General features: G+C 43.9%; 1 long non-coding RNA gene across 1 annotated transcript in view; it reads left to right on the top strand.

Annotated features, from left to right (window-relative positions):
* The window catches only part of LOC117362027, a 58,947-nt gene extending 39,618 nt beyond the window's left edge, over positions 1 to 19,329 (top strand). Inside the window, exon 3 of the long non-coding RNA XR_004539786.1 lies at positions 18,113 to 19,329. This is a non-coding gene — a long non-coding RNA (uncharacterized LOC117362027). The remainder of the gene's footprint in view (positions 1 to 18,112) is intronic.
* Positions 19,330 to 19,824: the final 495 nt, after the last annotated feature.

Genomic DNA, 19,824 nt, shown 5'->3' with positions numbered 1-19,824 from the left:
GAGAATCTTATTCTCGTATGGTTGCTGATCAGGTTGTATTTGTCATTGGGAGGGGGGTATTTTTATTAAATTCAACATGTAGTCTGGAGTGTCACTATGGAAAATTAAAAATCAGTGTACATAGTTTAAAAATACACCTTGCTTCGAAGGTATAAAGGTATCATGGTCCGTGTTTCGGTTAATAATAACCTTCTTCTGTGGTCCTATCCAATTGTTCCACAACGTTTGAATATGCCACAAAGCATACGAGAAACTGTGAACACTTGGGTTCTGGAATACTTTGCTGGGAAATACAGTAAAAGCAGTTGGTGAAACATGTTTCTGAAAATCTGCATCCTTGCTCCTGAGAGAAGCCAAACAACGTCTAGGGGTTCAAGACAAGAGCTCCTGCTCCTGCTTCTAGCATCGCTGAGTTCAAATGGCTCTGGCAACCCCTAGAAGCAGTCTCATGAATTCAGGTTGCTGCTGTTTAAGGCTCCCACAAGCTATATTATTCAATTTACATTTATTATGTATCATCATCTAATATAATAAAACGATAAGCCATGCATGCGCACTTCCTACGCGTGCGTCCGTTTTCCGTGAGCTGTAGCACACATAGGAAGTGCGTGTGCGCGGCTTACAGTCTGGCCTCATGCGAGGCAAGACAAGTGGCATGGGTGCCCTTCCCTGCTCTCCACCTCTGCCGGCCGCTAACACCCCCTGCCCTCTCCCTCGCCTCCCGGCTCCAGCGGCGTAGGCAGCACTTTAAACACGCTGCTTCACGCCCTTCTCTGCCGATTTCCTCTGCCGTGTCTCTGATGACAGGATCTGATCACATTGGAAAACTGGTCCTCAACATGGCAGCTGGGCTTCAACGCTAAGAAGTGTAAGGTCATGCATCTCGGTAGCAGAAATCCATGCAGAACATACACCTTGAATGGAGAAATACTAGCTAGGACTTCAGAAGAATGGGACTTGGGAATGATCATCAGCGCAGACATGAAGGCTGCCAAACAAGTAGAGAAGGCCTCATCCAAGGCAAGACAAATGATGGGATGTATCAATAGAAGCTTCGTCAGCCGCAAACCTGAAGTCATAATGCCACTCTACAGAACCATGGTGAGACCTCATCTGGAATACTGTGTGCAATTCTGGAGGCCACATTACCGGAAAGATGTGCTTCGAGCTGAGTCGGTCCAGCGGATGGCCACTAGGATGGTCGCTGGACTCAAGGGTCTATTATACGAAGAAAGACTGGGCAAGCTGCAGCTCTATACCCTAGAGGAGCGCAGGGAAAGGGGTGACATGATCGAGACATTCAAGTACGTCACAGGTCGTGTAGAGGTGGAAAACGATATATTCTTTCCCAAGGGACCCTCAGTCACAAGGGGGCACCCGCTCAAACTCAGAGGAGGGAAATTTAGTGGTGACATCAGGAAGTATTTCTTCACAGAAAGGGTGATAGATCACTGGAACAAACTTCCGGTGCAGGTGATCAAGGCCACCAGTGTGCTCGACTTTAAGAATAAATGGGACATCCAGTGGGATCCCTACGACGGTCGAGTTAAGGAACTAAGTCATTAGCACTCAGACTTAATAGGGTGGGTAAATGAAGTGGGCAGACTTGATGGGCTGTGGCCCTTTTCTGCCGTCATCTTTCTATGTTTCTATGTTTCTACGCGGCTGGAGTCCCGAGCTTTATCGGCGGTGGGAGGATCAGGAGCAGGCTGGATCGACAACGGCAGTAAAAGAAGGGGGAGGGGCCGAATGGAGCAGGGAAGATAAGGGAAGAAAAGGGAAAGGGGGAGTAGGGGAAAATGCTGCTACTGCTTCTACACAGGAAAGGGGGGGATAGGAGGGAAATGCTGTTGCTGCTGCATAGGGAAGTGGGATGGAAATGCTGCTGCACAGGGAAATGGGGAAAAATGACAGACAGACAGCGGGAGGGAGGGAGACAGAAAGAAAGAAAGAAAGAAAGACACAGGGGCAGGGAGAGGGACAGAAAGACAGACAGAGAAAGGGTGCCAGAGAGAGAGTCAGCGGAAGAGGAAAAGGGGGCTGTTTTGGGGGGAGGGGTGTGCTTGGGGCAAACAGCTTTGCTCTGGGGGGGAAGACAGAAGGGGCCATGGAGGGAGAGGGATAGGGGGCTGCTTTGGGGGGATGGGTGTGCTGGGGGGAGACAGAAGGGGACATGGAGAGATAGGGAAAGGGGACAGACAGCTTTGCTCTGGGGGGAAGACAGAAGAGGGCCATGGAGAGACATTTGGGGGGGAGGTGGGTGCTGGGGGCAGACAGCTTTGCTCGGGGGGGAGGGGGAGACAGAAGGATACAGACAGCGGCCAAGGAGAGAGAGATAAAGAAACACAGACAGACAGACACATCTATTCTAGCACCCGTTAATGTAACGGGCTTAAAGACTAGTTTACAAAATAATAGAGTTGGTATTTAAGGTTACAATCCTAAAGAGAGCAAACTAATAAAATATACGAGGTAAATTAAGAGTTGATGTGCGATGTGATGAAGAATCTCTTGTGAATGAAGTAGCAAGGCCCCTGAGGAAACTAAGGTGAAACGGTTGAATAACCATCGGGCTTAAGTGCTTCTTCATATTTACACTATTTTGAATGCATATCTTTTTCTTAATGTATATCAGACCGATGCTGAATACACCACTCCAGGAATGGGCATGAAAGTGCTTCGAGTAACGTCCAGGGTGTATGAGGTCTGAATAATCAGAATATATTGTATCAGTTTGCTCTCTTTAGGGTTGTGGCATTTATGATTTTTTTGAGCAAACTTGATATTTTCACTTGAATCTGTTGGTATTCAAGATTATCCATCAGGGCATTCCTTGGTATTTGGCACAGTGACTGTTCAGAACCTTACGGTCTGAGGGGACGATACGACTGTCATTGACAGATTTTTCGAAAGTATGTTATGAAAGCATAAGAGCATCTGCCATTTCTTTAGCAGGAGTGACTTTATGGAACAATTTAACAGGACCATTGAGGAGTTCTTTTGGATTTTCAAAAAATTTAAGAAGGTATTAAAAACCGCTTTATTCATGGAAGCATTTAAATGATTGTTTACTCTCGATCTATGAGAATATTCTTACTAATATGTGGCTGGCCATGTCAGGAAATTGGAGTATTTGTTGTTTGTTTGTGCGCAATTATTGTATGTGCCTGTATTTTATAAACCGCCTATGAATAGGCAGGTAAGAAATTTTTTCAATAAATCCCACAGTAACTTATAGTAATATATGATTATTGTAATGTAAAGAATGTTATTGTCACTTAATATGCATTAAGCAGCAAATAACATGTGCTGCAGCTGTAATGCACTTTAATAACTACTTTCCTAAGCATGCAAGTGTCAGTAATTATAAGTGTAGATTGGACAACTTGGCATATACATGTATAAGGGCTGTCACTTATAGCTTTAAAAACCCAAGTGATCCTGCACCTTTTTTCAAACATGTTTCTTTTTATCATGACTATTCCTGTTGGATGTGCCAGCATATGCACATATATTTCCAGCAGACCAAATCCCCCCCACCCCTCTAAGATTGTTGCTCCCCCTTTCATCTAATATGCTTTGTCCCCCCCTTCTCAGAAATTCAATTATATTCGCTTACAGTACATACTGTATGTGCTCTGTATTTAGCCCTTCCCTCACCCAAATTGTCAATGTAAACTAGTTTGACCCTACGATTGCCTTGTTATGTTCTTTTTTCAGTCGCACTGTATGTAATTCATCTATCTGTTGTGAACTGCCTAGAACTCCCTGGGTATGGCGGTATACAAAATAAAATTATTATTATTATTATGTGTATTCTGTAAAAGGCTGCACACTCAGTGAGCTTTTTATAAAACATTAAGGGAACTGTGCACATCTTGACATAAATGTCCCAATTCCTACCTAGATGCATAAATGCAATACCGATCTTTGTGTCTATCACATCTAGCAATATCCCCAGGGACGATGAAAAATTGATGTAGAACTTCTCCCCTATTGTAACATCTCCTGTACCTGTTTAATGGATTTGAACATTGCTATGAAATCATTCCTCATTCTCTTTTCTCACAGAGCTAAAGTAACATTGTTCTCTTTCTTTATGGCAATGGTGTGTTACAAAGACACATACGCAGTTCAAGGCTGATAAAAGAAGAGATGGAATCGCAGTTAATAGTAACCCTCTGGGTAATGCGCAATATTCGTGTCTGTGTTAAGCATGGGAAGGATTCTAAGCTTTGTCTGACAGCACAAATGAATTATCATTGTGACTCATTTTATCCAGGAAAGAAAACCGTTTCCTTCCATAGTGATTCTTGGCTGATAATATTCCTCAGAGACCAGAACACTCTACCTCCCATTCAATTTAATTTCGGAAGCTAGAAACACAGATATGTCTGTGGGTTTGTGGCTTGCATAATTGCTGTGTACCATATAAGTCACCTACCAGAAAAACACTGGTTTTCCTGCAAACTTCTTCAGAATTTTCACTGTGAGTTGTCTGGACATCACCTACTCTGCAAGATCATTCAAAAAGGACTAAGTATTCTTAGCCATTAAAAAAAACCTCATGCAATTTAGTTTAATTTAGGAATTTATAAGTCATCTATTCAGATATTTCTGCTCAAGTCAGGCAATTACAACACAGCAAGCCTTCAAAGAGCAGGTGTCAAACAACCGTACAATAAAACATGCAAACATACTGTATTCAGGATTTAAAAAAAACAACAACCAAGAAAACATTGCAAGAAGGCTTGAGATTAGTTCTCTTCATTCTAGGACAGTCATGATATATACAATTCTATAGTGCTACCAGATGTGCGCAGCACTGTACAGAGTCACAAAGAAGACAGTCCCTGCTCGAAAGAAGACAGTCCCTGTTACAATTTTAACAGCCAAGACAGAAACAGGATGTCATGGATACAGTTAAGGGGAACGGTTAATCTTTTGGCTGGGTTGGAGGGCAGAGGGGAGTACAGGGCAGTTAAGCCATTGTGACATCACTGATGAGGTTGGCTCTTAGGCAGTGGTAGAATGAGGCATTATGACATCACAATCAGCTCTGCTTCCCACAGACTGAAACTCTTTACACTACTACTACTATTAATTATTTCTATAGGGCTACCAGATGTGCGCAGCGCAGTACAGAGTTACCAAGAAGACAGTCCCTGGGGAAGGGGTAAAACGCGGACCTCACGGACCTGACGGACCTGGCGGATCTAAACCCGTACGGTCTTAAAAATCTGAGGTCCGTATCGGTCCGTGTCCCTGCCGCTTGTACTTTCTGTCGCTGACAGACCTTGAAGAGATTTTAGCGCTGACGGATCCGTCTCAGCATAGGGAGGGAAAAGTGTTAGGATCCGTCAGCGCTAAAAATCTCTTCGAGGTCTGTCAGAGCCAGAGACTAGTGCTGGAGCGGCAGAGCAGAAGCCAAGAGAGCAGGGACATAGGTTTTGGACGTGCGTTATGGAAAAGAAGTCTCCAAAGTCCAGCACTAGTCTCTGGCTCTGACAGACCTCAAAGAGATTTTTAGCGCTGACGGATCCTAACACTTTTCCCTCCCTATGCTGAGAAGGATCCGTCAGCGCTCAAATCTCAATCAATATCTGTCAGCGACAGAAAGTACAAGCGGCAGGGACACGGACCGACACGGACCTCAGATTTTTAAGGCCGTACGGGTTTAGATCCGCGAGGTCCGTCAGGTCCGTGAGGTCCGCGTTTTACCCCTTCCCCAGTCCCTGTTTGAAGGAGCTTACAATCTAAACAGAAAAGACAGATAAACAGGATGTCATGGAAACAGTTAGGGGGAATGGTTAATCTGCTGGCTAGGTTGATGGGCAGTGGGAGGGGGGGTAGGGTTAAGGATTGAAGGCTATATCAAAAAGATGTGTTTTCAGTTTGATTTTAAACATGGTAAGGGAAGCGGCGTGGTGGACAAACTCAGGTAATTTATTCCAGGCATAGGGGCAACTTGATAAAAGGAACAAAGTCTGGAATTGGCAGTGGAGGAGAAGGGTACAGCTAAGTGCAGTTTATCTGAGGAGCAGATAAGGAAAGAGAAGAAAGATTGAGGGGCAGCAGAATGAACGCACTTGTAGGTCAGCAGTAGGAGTTTGAACTGTATGTGAAGGTGGATAGGGAAGATGAGTCGTGCAGCAGAGTTTTGCAGGGGGGAAAGGCAGCACTGCGGGAGACCAGTTAGAAGTAGATTGTAGTAATCTAAGTGTGAGATTACCAGAGTGTGGACAAGAGTCTGGGTAGTGTGCTCAGAGAGATAGGGGCAAATTTTGGTGATGTAGAGATGGGCCTTAGCAGTATGTTGGATGTGTGTAGAAAATGAAAGGTCAGAACTGAAGACAACTTTGAGATTGTGAGCAGAGGAGACTGGAACGATGACAGTATTATTTACAGAGACGGAGAATAGAGGGGGAGGAGCAGAGGGTTTAAGAGGAAAGAGTAGCAGCTCAGTCTTGGACATGTTTAGTTTCAAATGACAAGATATCCAGGCAGCAATGTCACCCAAACAGGCAGAGACTTTTTCTTGGACTTTAGGTGAAATTTCAGGTGTAGAGAGATATATCATCAGCATATAGGGAGTCATCAGCATAAAGGTGATAGTGGAAGCCATGGGAGGAGATCAGAGCACTGAGGGAAGAGGTGTAGATAGAGAAAAGAAGAGGTCCTAAGATAGTACCCTGGGTATGTCAACCACTAGTGGGGTAACAGCAGAAGCGGACCCACCAACACATACACTAAAGGTGCAATGAGAGAGGTAGGAGACAGTCAAGAAAGAATAGATTTGTGGAATCCAAGCAAGGACTGTGTATCAAGGAGTTAACAGTATCAAAGGCAGCAGAGAGGTCAAGAAGGGTCCGGCCATGAACAGATCACTGCAGACTTTGATGAGGGCAGTCTCTATGGAATGTTAGGGGAGAAAGCCTGATTGTAGAGGATCAAGAATCTGTCGAGATGATAGGAAGTTAAGGTAGCAACGGAGAATAGCATGCTCAAGTAGCTTGGATAGGAATGGAAGAAAGAAGACAGGGCGATAATTGGATGGGCAGGTGGGGTCCAGCGAGGTTTTTTTGAGAAGCGGCTTAACCATCACATGTTTGAAGGCAGTGGAAATTGATAGGTTGAGAATATGGCAGATGGGAGGGATGTAGAGATGGGGTCAAGTAGAGGGATAGGAATAGGGTCTGAGGGAAATGTAGGAGGTTTGGCTGAAGACTGAAATTGTGCAGTTTCTTCCTCTGTGATTTTAGAGAAGAAAGAAAAGTCAGTGGTAGTTGGAGGGTTGAGAGGATGGGACCATGCAAGGGAAGCTTCCTGAGTTGTTTGGGTGAAGGATGAAGGGTTGGTGTAAGTTTGAAGGTCAGGAGAGTGGATAGTGGGTAGGGGAGAAGGATGTGACTTTGCAGTGAATTCAAGGGTGATCTTGTGGACCTTGTCATGGGGAGAGAGAGAAGGAGGGGTCGGAGGTGGGGGTACTTTGAGGAGTGAGTTCAGCATGGCAAAGAGATGGCGGGGGTTGGAAGAAAGGGAGTTAGTTGAATATAGTAGTCTTGCTTGACCAGCCTAAGAACAGAATTAAAGGAGGTCAGCATAAATTTAAAGTGAAGAAAAGTCAGCATGTGTACAAGATTTGAGCCAAAGTTCTGAGCACAGTGGTTACAGGAATGTACTTGTTGCAAAATTCGCAATAGATATTAAAGATGTACAAATGAGAGGAAACAGGACATTTTATTAATAATAATAATAATCGCTTTATTTATATTCCGTCATACCTTTTCAGTTCAAGACGATGTACAAGAGGTGCTGTAAGGACAGCAAGGTAACATCAATTAGAATTGGGTAGGGGTAGAAAGACAGAAGTGTGTTGAGGTGGCATAGGGTAGGGGGAAGAGGTGTGTAAGATGAGGTAGGTGTCGTGCAGATTTAGAGGATCACGTAAATTTGTCGAATAGGTGGGTTTTTAGTGATTTTCTGAAAGAGTGGTATGTTAGAGTTCAGGATTAGGTCACTTAAGGTGTTATTCCAGACCCCTGCTTGAAAGGAGAGTGTTCTGTTGAGGAATCTTATGAATTTGCATCCTTTGGGAGAAAGGAAAGCGAACAGCAGTGTTCTGCGTGAGAAGCGGAGTTTGTCCGCAGGGTGAGGTGTTTCAGGAGGTAGGTGGGTGCGGTGCCGAAAAGAGTCTTGAAGCAGAGGCAGCTAAATTTGAAAATTATTCTTGTCTCTATAGGTAGCCAGTGGAGTTTTTTTTTGTAGTATGGGGTGATGTGGTCAGATTTTTTCAAGCTAAAGATAAGTCGGACAATTGTGTTCTGGATAAGTCTCAATTTCTTGTTGGGTGTTTTGTGAGATCATAGGTAGATTATGTTGCAATAGTCCAGTGTGCTTAGGATCAGAGATTGGACCAACAGCCTGAATGAAGTGAAGTCGAATAATGGTTTTAGCGTGCGGAGTTTTTACAGTATATGGAAGCATTTTTTGATTAGGATGTGGATATGGGGTTTGAGTGTCAGATGCTGGTCAAGGGTTCCACCTAGGATTTTGATGGTTGGATTGATTGGGAAGTTTCTTTTATTTAGGTTGATAGTAGATGCAATTGGTTGGTTTGTTGGGGAAGCCATAAATATTTTGGTCTTTTCCGGGTTTAATTTTAGTTTGGAGTTTGCTGACCATTATTCTACTTGGTTGATGATAGATGCGACAAAGTAACTGGTTTCGGTTGACAGTGCAGAGATGGGGACAATGATTATGATGTCATCCACGTAGATGTGAGATTGGAGGTTCAGTTTGGATAGTTTCTGTCCTAAGGAGGCCTTGTACATATTAAAAAGGGTGGGGGATAAGGGGAAGCCTGAGGAACACCACAGGGGTTGGTCTAAGCCTAGGAGTAAGTTTGCTCGCTGATGACTTGGTAGGTTCAGTTTTTTAGGAAGCATTTAAACCAGTTAAGTACGTGGCCCAAGATACCTATGGTGTGTAGACAGCTGAGTAGGTTGTCGTGGTCGACCAGGTTGAAGGCGCTGCTAAAGTCGAATTGGAGTATCAGTGCGTGTTTCCCAGAGCTGAGTAGTTGTGCAATGTGATCTATGATGGAGGCTGTTGTTTCGGTGCTGTGGAATGAGCGGAATCCTGACTGGTACTCGTGAAATATAGAGAATTTATCTAGGTAGTTTGTAAGAGCATGGTTAATCAGACCTTCCATCAGTTTGGTGAAGAAGGGGATGTTGGCTACTGGTCTGTAGTTGGATGTTGCTGATATGAGGTCTCTGTGGTTCTCTACAATAGGCGAGATGAGGATGTGGCCAAGATATGTTGGGAATTCGCCACTTGTCATTAGATGAGAGATGCAGTCAAAGAGCATGATCTTGAAGGAGGTGGGGGCTGCTCTCGTGATGGAGGGTGGGCAGTTGTCTAGGTGGCAAAAGGTTTTGGTGTATTTATTGTAGAGTTTGAGAAATAGGAACCAGTTAGGGAGGTTCAAAGTGACTCCAGCTCCTGTCTACTGGGGTCGAATCAGAGGTTGTGGGTATGATAGTTGGGAGGGGGCTGGAAGGTGGGTTTTGGAAGGAGGTTCTGAGATTGAGAGCTTTTGACTTGAAGTAAAGTGCAAAGTTCTCAGTGGTAGGTAGTTGTATGGAGGAGGATCTTTCGAGGTGATCAATTTCCAGTAGCAAGTTGATTAATCTGAATAGTTCTTTACTGTTGGTAGCGGGAGATCCTATTTTATTGGAGTAGAAGGTATGTCGTTTTTCCTTGGTGATTCTTTTGTATTCATGGATTTTGGATCTCCATATTGCTTTGTCCTCTTCCTTCTTTGTTTTGTTCCAGATTCTTTCCAGTTGGCGCGCTTTTCTTTTGAGTGAGGTTAGTTCTGTGTCGTACCAGCTGTCTATTAGGTGTCGTCTTTATTTGCCTTTCTTTAGTGGAGCGATTTTGTCTAGGATCTGATTGCTGAAGGTGGTTCAGTTAGAGTTGAAATCTGTTTCTGAGTTTGGGTTGGATAGTAGGTCAAACTGGGACCAGAATTCTGTGGGATTGAGGGAGGGTCTGAAGGTTGTTGTTGGGTAATTCTTTCTGTGTTTTGTTGATGCGTGTATTTCGAAGTTGGCTGATGTGAGAGGATTGAGGGTCTTTGGATGAGAGAGAAATAAGGTCTAGATGGTGGCCTTTCTGATGGGTGGGGGCCACCATCACTGGATATCTCACATGTGATATCCAGTGATGGTGTGCAGGTAGGGGCTTGCTGCCTCTGCCTTGGTGTGTTAAGTGCTGGAGGTTCTCCTCCCCTTGCTAATTCTTCACACTGAGGATATCCCGTTTCAATATTATAATATAATATATTTATGCATAGGATTATTTATTCAAGGGTTTGTTACCCTGTTTTATTCTTTAAAGCCAGAATACCACTCTCAAAACTCGTTGACTATACTGCCTTTCAGTTGGTCTCTATTGTTAGAGATGAGCCAGGTTTCAGTAAGGAATACTAAGTCCAGTTAGCCAGTCTTTCAGTAGTTGAGCTTTATTTCTGGTAGAGCGTATGTTGAGGTAGGCGCAGGAGAGGGAGTGGTTTGCCGGTGTGGAGGTAGGTTCTGAGGTGGTGATGGAATTAGGACTTAAAATCAGAAAACCTGATATTCAGCTGGTAGCAATCAGTGTTATGCTGACTGCCACTGGTGTTAAACTTTGGAATTCAATGCTGGACCATGTCCAGGCATGGCATAGAATTTCTGGGTTTCTGGAGCTGACTAACACGTGGAGGGACATTTTTGATAGGACATCCAAGTCTAACTTTCGACATTTCCTGCAAGACGTCCAAAGTTGGAGACAGAGAAATGGCTATTTTTGAATGTTATAATGCCTTTGTATTGCTTCATGGTGCAACTGCAATATTGTGTGCAATTCTGGCCACTGCATCTCAAAAAAGACATAGTGGAATTAGAAAAGGGCAATGAAAATGAAAATGATAATGTGGATGGGACGACTTCCTATGAGAAAAAGCTAAAATACCTAGGGTTCTTCAGCTTGAAGAAGAGATGATGCAGGGGAATAGAAAGGGCAGATTTGGAATCGCTTGTTTACGCTTTCCAAAGATACTAGGACTAGAGGGCATGCAGAGAAAATACTAAGTAGTAAATTTTAAACAAACCAGAAAATATATTTCTTCCACATGTAATTAAAATCTGGAATTAATTGTCAGAGAATGCGGTGAAAGCAATTAGCAGGGTTTAAAAAAAGGTTTGGCTAATTTCCTAAAGCAGAAGTTCATAAGCTGATATTAAGATGGATGGGAAAATCCCCTCCTTATTTTAGGATATACAGCACAAAATCTATTTTATTCCTTTGGGATTATGCCAGTTACTTGTGACCCCTGCTGGAAACAGGATACTGAGCTTGATGCACCTTCGATCTGTCAGTATGGCTCCCAGTGGTTTCCAGAATCCATTTCAAATGCTCCTGCCTGGCTTTTAAGATCAATCACGGCATCCTTCCTCCCCTAATCCCACTATCCTTTAACTCCTCGAGTCCTGACTCCACCAGACCCGCCCAAAGATATAAACTATCCTTCCCCTCTCTATGCAGGTAAACTGGGAAAATCTCTTCTCTTCAAAATCACAGGTCTCTGGAACGACCTTTTCTATCCCATTGCGGAACCTGGGCTCCATATAACATTCTCATTTTTGTTTTCTATTTGCTCTTTTAGCCCCTGCTCTACACTGAGCTACTTGCATGTGCCCTTACAGAATAGCACCTAGGGCACATGGACATAAATGACTTTTTTTTTACCATAATTGTAAAGGGGTGGGAAAACTACAGTTCCGCTCATTCCCAAGTGGCTCTGCCCTGCAGCTAGCTTTGACGCTATCATCAAAGGTCTGAAATGTCTACTTTTACAGGACACCGAGAGTGGGGCATCATTAAAGTTGGATATTTCTGACTGTCAATGATAGTATTGCTAGTGCACCAGTTCCTGGAATCAATTCAGCATAGGATGGCACAGGAGCCAGCTCTGTGGGTGCTTAGCACCCCCAATATTGAACAAAGTCCTTGACTGTGTCAAGGGGGAAGTAATTTTCATTGGGTTTAGCACCCCCAATAATTTTAAAAGGTTGGCTCCTATGTGGGGTGGTATGGGAGGCAGGCAAGAGTGTTCGTTTTGAATCTGTCTCCTCTCAATTTTTCTGGATGACCTCTTGTTTTTGTTGTCCCCGCTAGTCTGAAGAATCTTTCCCTCTCCACCTTCTTTATGCCTTTCATGATTTTAAAAGTCTCTATCATGTCCCCTCTAAGTCTCCGCTTTTCCATGGTAAAGAGCCCCAGCTTGTCCAACCTTTCGGCATATGAAAGATTCTCCATGCCCTTTATCATCCTTGTTGCTCTCCTCTGTACCCTCTCGAGTATCGCCATTCCTTCTTAAGGTACAGCGACCAGTATTGGACGCAGTCCTCCAGATGTGGGCGCACCATCGCTCGATAAGGGATTAAGGAGCTTCAGCTCTTGTTCTACCTTGCAGAAGCTGAGGGCAACAGCGAGAATTGCATGCATGAAGCCATGACTAGATATCGGATCTTTGTAGAGTAGGTGGCTACACCGGGACCTGTTCTAGCTAGTGGAAGTCAGTAGCTGGAAGAATTAGAGAATAATGAGAAAGTGTACCAGGGACAGAACCAGAACAACCCTTTGCTGCCATCTTATATCTGCTCATCTGTTTATCCTTTTTATTGTACCATTTCTTTAGTTGGCTAGAATATATATTCTATACAGTGGTACCTTGGTTTACGAGCATAATCCGTTCCAGGATCATGCTCGTAATCCAAAACGCTCGTTTTGCAAAGCAAAGTTCCCCATAGGCTTTAATGCAAACTCAGAAGATTCGTTCCACAACCGAAGTTTGCAATGGTAGCCCAGGGGTGAGTACCTGCCTGCGGGTGCTGCACAGCAATTTGAAAGTGGTGCCTTCCTTGCCTCGGGGACCCCATGCGGCTGCCCTCCTGCTTTGGCGATGCCTCTGAAGTCCGTCAGCGCTCTCCCGGCTCCCATCTAAAACGGCCGCCATCCTGAATGAGCATGCGCGACTTCACCTCTCTCCTCTCCTAAATCAGACTTCACCTCTAAATCAGGATGTCCTGCGTGCTTGTACGTGGTGAGCGTGTTGTCGGGGCAGCGTCTGATTTAGGAGAGGAGAGAGGTGAAGTCGCGCATGCTCATTCAGGATGGCGGCCATTTTAGATGGGAGCCGGGAGAGCGCTGATGGACGGCAGAGGCATCGCCAAAGCAGGAGGGCAGCCGCATGGGGTCCCCGAGGCAAGGAAGGCACCACTTTCAAATTGCTGTGCAGCACCCGCAGGCAGGTACTCACCCCTGGGCTACCATTGCTGAGTGCTCATTTATCGGGGCAGTGCTCGGTTTACGAGACAAAAGTTTGCTGAGTGTTTTGCTCGTCTTGCAAAACATTCGCAAACCGGTGCACTCGTAAACCGAGGTACCATTGTATATTTATTCATTGGTTTTAATTTTAATACATGTTGTCTGAGGTGCAACGGAGACCTCTGCTGTATTCCAATTGATGTTCCAATGGAGACACTTCCAGCTGAATTGGCTAAGGGGGGCCTGGCCCCTAGTTCAGTCCCACTCAACTATTGTAGCCCTGACTATAAAAGCGGTATATCAAGACTCAAATAAACTTGAAACTTGAATATAAAATGTTTGCGTACTCTCATGCAACCAAATGGGCTCTTCAGTGCTTAGTATCCCATTTTGGAGGTGTTACACACAGCTTCTACTACGTGTCTTGATTTTCTTCCACAACAGCATCTCATATATAATCAGAGTCTAGGGCAGGGGTAGGGAACTCCGGTCCTCGAGAGCCGTATTCCAGTCGGGTTTTCAGGATTTCCCCAATGACTATGCATTGAAAGCAGTGCATGCACATAGATCTGATGCATATTCATTGGGGAAATCCGGTCCTCGAGAGCCGTATTCCAGTCGGGTTTTCAGGATTTCCCCAATGACTATGCATTGAAAGCAGTGCATGCACATAGATCTGATGCATATTCATTGGGGAAATCCTGAAAACCGGACTGGAATATGGCTCTCGAGGACCGGAGTTCCCTACCCCTGATCTAGGGTTACCATATGACTCCAGAAAAAGGAGGATGGATTGAGAAATCCGTGTTTTACTTCTACTGAAAACAATGGAAGTAAGGAGGACAGATAAAGGCAACTGGGCTTTGTTTCCATTGAAAGCAATGGAAGTAAAATATGGAAGTCTCAATCCATCCTTCTTTTTCTGAAGCCATATGGTAACCCTATAAGGACGTCGGCAACCTCTTGTGGCTTAGAGAACAGTTGGAAAGTATGAGATGGAGCAACTTCAGGAGCTATCATCATTGCTTTTCCAAGGCCAGTCACTAGGTGGTGCCATTGGAACAGTGCAGCACTTGACTCTAGAGCATTAACCATTAATTCAGGTCAACTGAACGAACTTTTTCAAGAGTATTTTTGTAAAAATACAGTGACTAATTCTGTTTACTGTGATTTGGCATTGAACAAGTATTTAGTTACAGTTGCTCAAAAATGCAACACAAGCAGTAACTGTTCCGTTTTAATTACTTTTGGTTTGAACATAAATGTGCTTGTATCTTGGATACAGACTTATAAACAAAATATAAACCTCCATGCAGCTAGGGCTCTGATCCTAGGATGTGAGAAGCTAGGCCAGGGCTGACAAATGTTTTCATAAGCCTTTACAGACATAGGAACCAGTTGTGTGGGTGCACTGCTGAGCACCCCCAATACCAAGCAAGCTATTTCACTGTGATCAAGGAGAAATAATTTGTACTGTGTTTATCACCCTAATTATTTTATAATGTTGATGCCAATGTTTGGGGGCTACTGTGTCTTGGAGGGACTGATGAGAACAGCAAAATGGCCACATTTCTGCTTGAGTCAGTAAATGGTTATTGTCTTGATAATTGCCCTGTGGATATTTCATGTTCTCCACACCTCAAAGCTATATAATGTTTCTGAGATCAATTTTCAAAAAAGGCAGCATGTTTGAAATTTGCCCATCTTTTGTTTAGGCAAAAATGTGTGCAGCAATCAACAATACACAACAATACATATCATCATTTTTTTTTCCTTCTTCAGAAAAAGTAAACAGACTCTGAGGCACAATTAAGAGGAAGTAACCAGAGATTAAAAAAAAAAAAAGCACTAGTTAAAAATATGGTGCAATTTTTCATGTGGAAAATCAACAACTAGCTTTAAATTTTGTGTAATATGTGATTTACCAACAGTGGCATGCTGTCAGGACCCTCAGGGTCTTCAGTGAATGCTTTTTTTTGTTTGTTTGTTTATTTTTTACTTGGTGCAGTTTGATTGTTTGAGCAGCGGCTGCTTGTTCAACCAATCAAACTGCATCGAACAAAAACTAAACAAAAGCACAGCTAGGCTGGGGGATTCACTCAGCACCCTGAAAGTCCTGATGGCACTGCTGTGAATTTGATTGGTTGAGCAGGCAGCAGACAGAAACTACAGTAGCTTCTTCTTGATGCCTGTTCAACTAATCAGATTGCAGCAATCAAAAGTGGCATGCTCTCAGGGCATTCATTGAAGCCCTAGAAAGTCCACTATCCTGAAAGGAAGATGGGTATGTGAGGGTGGGCAGAAGAGCCATGTGCGACTGCCTCATACACTATATAAAAGGAGGTAATTCTCTGTTAAGGAAAGCTTGTTGGACTCTGAAAAGTGATTTGCAGAGTAGTCCGATTCCTAGCAAAGGCCAGAAGCACGCGAAGCTGTCACCAAAACTCCCTGGAGAAATTGAACCTCCTGAGAGTGATCAGAACTTGGAAAAGAGATCTTCTTGGGCATTTTGCAAAAAAAAAAATGCAGTGGTGCTCTGTAGGTCCTTGCTGGCCGGGCAGGTGGAAACCTTTTGGAGAGGAGAAGTGGGGGCAGTAAATGCAGATTTAACTTGTGAGACGAAGTGAATGTCATCGTCAACCATGGACTCAAGCAGCATGTGCACAAGGCAAAGGGGCAGTTGCAGGAGATCACAATGCATTGCCCCTTCAGTCCATCACTGGGCACCCCTAAATTTGGAGAGCTGGCTACGCCCCCGTTTCATAACATGCTTTTCTCTTTTATTGCTGCTTCTGCCAGTCCTGGGGAGATGTGGCAGCAGTGTAGCAGTCATAATGGTAGGGGTGGGAGGTCAGAGGCTGCCACTTCTAGGGCTTTTTCAGGTACACACTCTGCTGCCTCCAAAGTTTAGCGATCTAGGTCAGTGTTCTTCAACCGCTGGTCCGTGGACCGGTGCTAGTCTCCAGAACTTTTCTACTGGTCCACAAGGCTGGCATGTCCATTGGGCAGAAGACAGTGTTCTTCAGCCGCCGGTCCACAGTGCGATCAGTGCAGTGGCTTCGGGCCTGCTCCCTGAGTGCTGCAGTGCACAAAGCCGTGGGAAAAGGCTCCTATGCGCGTCCTGCACCTGAACCAGAAGCCTTCTCTCTGATGTCGCAACGTCAGAAGGAAGGCTTCTAGATGAGGCACGGGACACGCGTGAGGAGCTGCCGCCCACAGCTTTGTGCACTGCAGCACTCAGGGAGCCGGCCCGAAGCCACCGCGTTGATCGCACCGTTGACTGGCCCAAAGAGAACGCCGGGGGGCAGGCCAGAAGGCAAGGCACAGCATGGAGGGAGAGAGACAACGGTAGGGGGAATGCTATTATTTTTTTATTTAGTGATTGATTTACATCTACTGTCTGTTCAGGAAGAAATGCATTTGTTTGTTTTCCTCTGGGATTGTACTGCTTGCAGAGTCTTGCACCTTAGGGTTTGTTTGTAAATATTAGAACTTTTAGTAACAGCGGGATCTGGATAGACCCTGCTGTCTGCCTACATATATATATATATATATATATACACATAACCACCAACCCCCTTTCTTTACCCCCTTCTTAATTCTCAAAAAAACCCACTAATGAGTCATTTTTGTTGGTAAAATTAGCCGCAGCTCAGTTTATTAACCAAACATATAACAATTTAACTTCATTAACATAATGAACTTGAATAAACCAAAACCTCCCGAGCTATAGAGTGTCTTAATTTATTCCCTCAACCCTGCCACCACAGCAAGAGTCAGAGGGGTGGCATGACCCTCATGCCCCTTTTCCGGGTCACCTGACCCACCGGGCACGGCTCCCTGCCGTCCCAACACTCATCACCTGATGAGCCTCCTGACCCTGTAGCTCGGGAATCCGCCATCCCCCAAACTACTATAGCCACCCCAAACAGAGGGCGGGAGGGCAGGAAAAACCGCCCTGGAGGACCTGAGGAGGAGTCGAGTCCTCCAGGGTGCCGGCTATAAGCCCTCGCCCCCGCGCCACTCCACCAATTAATTTAAACTATCTACCCTGACAGGCTCTACAACCAATTGATGCCTGTCTATTTCTGCCCTTCCTCCTAACTACACTAACCCGCCTACTCCCCCAGCCGACGGGCAACGCGAGGGCTCTACCAGCCCCGCGTTACTTCCGCCCATCGACACGAGGTCTTGGGCTCCTATTTTTTGGTCCTGCATTTGCATGGGGTTTTCTGGTAAGAATGAATATTGAAAAGCATAGTGTGCTTTCTATATTTTAATTTTGTGGTTAAACATTATGCGTTGTTAATATGATTATATTGTGTGTGTGTGTATGTATGTATGTATGTATACGTATATATGTGTATGTACCTTGGTTTACGAGCATAATTCATTCCAGAAGCATGCTCGTAAACCAAATTACTCGTATATCAAAGCGAGTTTATCCATAGAAAGTAAGGGAAACTCGCTTGATTCATTTCCCCCCCCCCTCCCCTTTTCACTGGGCCTTGAGCATCTGCGCATGCTCAAGGTCTTAGTTCCTGATCTCTCTGAGATTCTCGGAGATCTTGAGAATCTCGTAAACCGAGGTACCACTGTATATGAAAAATGAATGGAAAGAATGGTGTTACAATTAGTATTATTATGGGGGCGGGGTCTGGGGTAGAGATGGGCACGACCTAGCCCAGTGTCCTTCAACTGCCAGTCCACAAAATAATTATTTTATTTCTGCCAGTCCATAGGTGTCAAAAGCTTGAAGAACACCACTCTAGGTAATCACCTAGTTTGCCAAATGGAAGCACCGGCCATGGTCCTCTAGAAGGGAAATAAAAGAAGCACCCCAAATGGTTGTTATGGGACATATAGAACTATAAAAATAGGGTTTTTTTAAAATGATCTTAAGAACGTAATTTATAGTATGCAGATGGAGGAAGAGGTGCCATAAGATGCACTTCACCCACAGACTTGCCAACATGGAGGGATAACCAGTTTGTGGGCCCCCTCCCCCTTCTTGGCAGCAACTGCAAAGAATTTATTTTTACTATCCATCACCCATGGAACACAACATATATGCAACTGTGCTTTAAATTTGTACAGATATGCGTATAACATTAAGTTACTGCTAGTGTAATGAGGATCGATACGAACATTAATAAATGGTGAATGTGTGAATGTCGGGGTTTCAGCAGAGTTTATATATAGATTTATCATGTTCCTGAAAAACACAACTATTGAACTGTACAGGCAGGCTGCTACACAAATCTCGCCTTGATAATGAGAAAGGGACTCCCAAACCTTAGAGCCCCTGAGCCTGGGCCCAGTAGGCCCTTATGGGGATCTGTCCCTCCTTGCCAGCAAACACCCACATTTCAATACAGATATGCCCTTTCATGATCTTTTAACAGCCATCAGGCCTGAATAGATATAATCTTGCTCCAGAATTGCTTAAGCCTGGGTTGAATCATTGCTGCAGCTGTACAGGGTCTGTTCCATGTCAAACTTTTGTTACACTTTAACGAACAAACTCTCCCTTCTTTTATGCTGCCACATAAAACCTAAAAAAAAAAAAAAAAGGTCTTTAACAACCTGCTGCTATTTTTAAACACTGACTGCTTTTTCCCAGACTGGTGTTTATGCAGATTATGCCAGAGTTGTGGCTGCTAGTTGCCACTTGCGAGAACAGACTGATATTGCTTATTTCCAGACACACAAGCCTGGCCTTTTGTGAAACAGAAACATGGAACAATCTCGGGGAGAACAGGCTGTGCCTTTTTTGCAATGAAATAAACCATAACCAAATATAAGAATACTGTACAGTACATTTGTTAGTCAAGGGAAAGGATAGTACCACTTTTGCATGTAACTTAATTACTTAATTGGCCATTGATTGGTGATAGCTAATCAATAATTAGCCTTATCTAGCACTGACATTAATTTGCAGTTGAATGCAAAGGGTCTGTTTATGTGGGTGGGACATGGGCGGGTCTTTGGTATTCTGACTATTCTAGCAGGCACTTTATATAATATTATCAATTATGCGCTTAATTGCTGTTCTAGAATTCATGTTCAGTGAATGAAATTTTGGTACCTGGTTTTAGGAGACCTTTTTTGAATTGACCCCATAAATTGTGTGCACTAAATTGAATTTTTATGCATTATGTTAAAATAAATGTTATTTTTTTGTTGTAATTCGCTTAGTAACAATTAAATTAAGCGGTTCATCAAATTAAAATAAAACTTGAAATTTATGTGATGAAACCTCTGAATTAACATATGTGAAGTTAATTTGTGCTCATAAAAAAAATGTTTTAAAGTGAATTCATCAAATTCCATATATATTAATTTCTGAAATGAACCGACAAAAAATGTCCAAAACTCAGCCCCCCCAATTTTTTTTTCCAAATTTGGGTTTATAATTACAATTGCAGGTATTTTACCTTGAAAAGG

Source organism: Geotrypetes seraphini, chromosome 6, assembly GCF_902459505.1.
Source record: "Geotrypetes seraphini chromosome 6, aGeoSer1.1, whole genome shotgun sequence".
NCBI lineage: Eukaryota > Metazoa > Chordata > Amphibia > Gymnophiona > Dermophiidae > Geotrypetes > Geotrypetes seraphini.
Note: the sequence above shows the minus strand (reverse complement) of the source record. Positions and strands in the feature narration are given on the sequence as shown.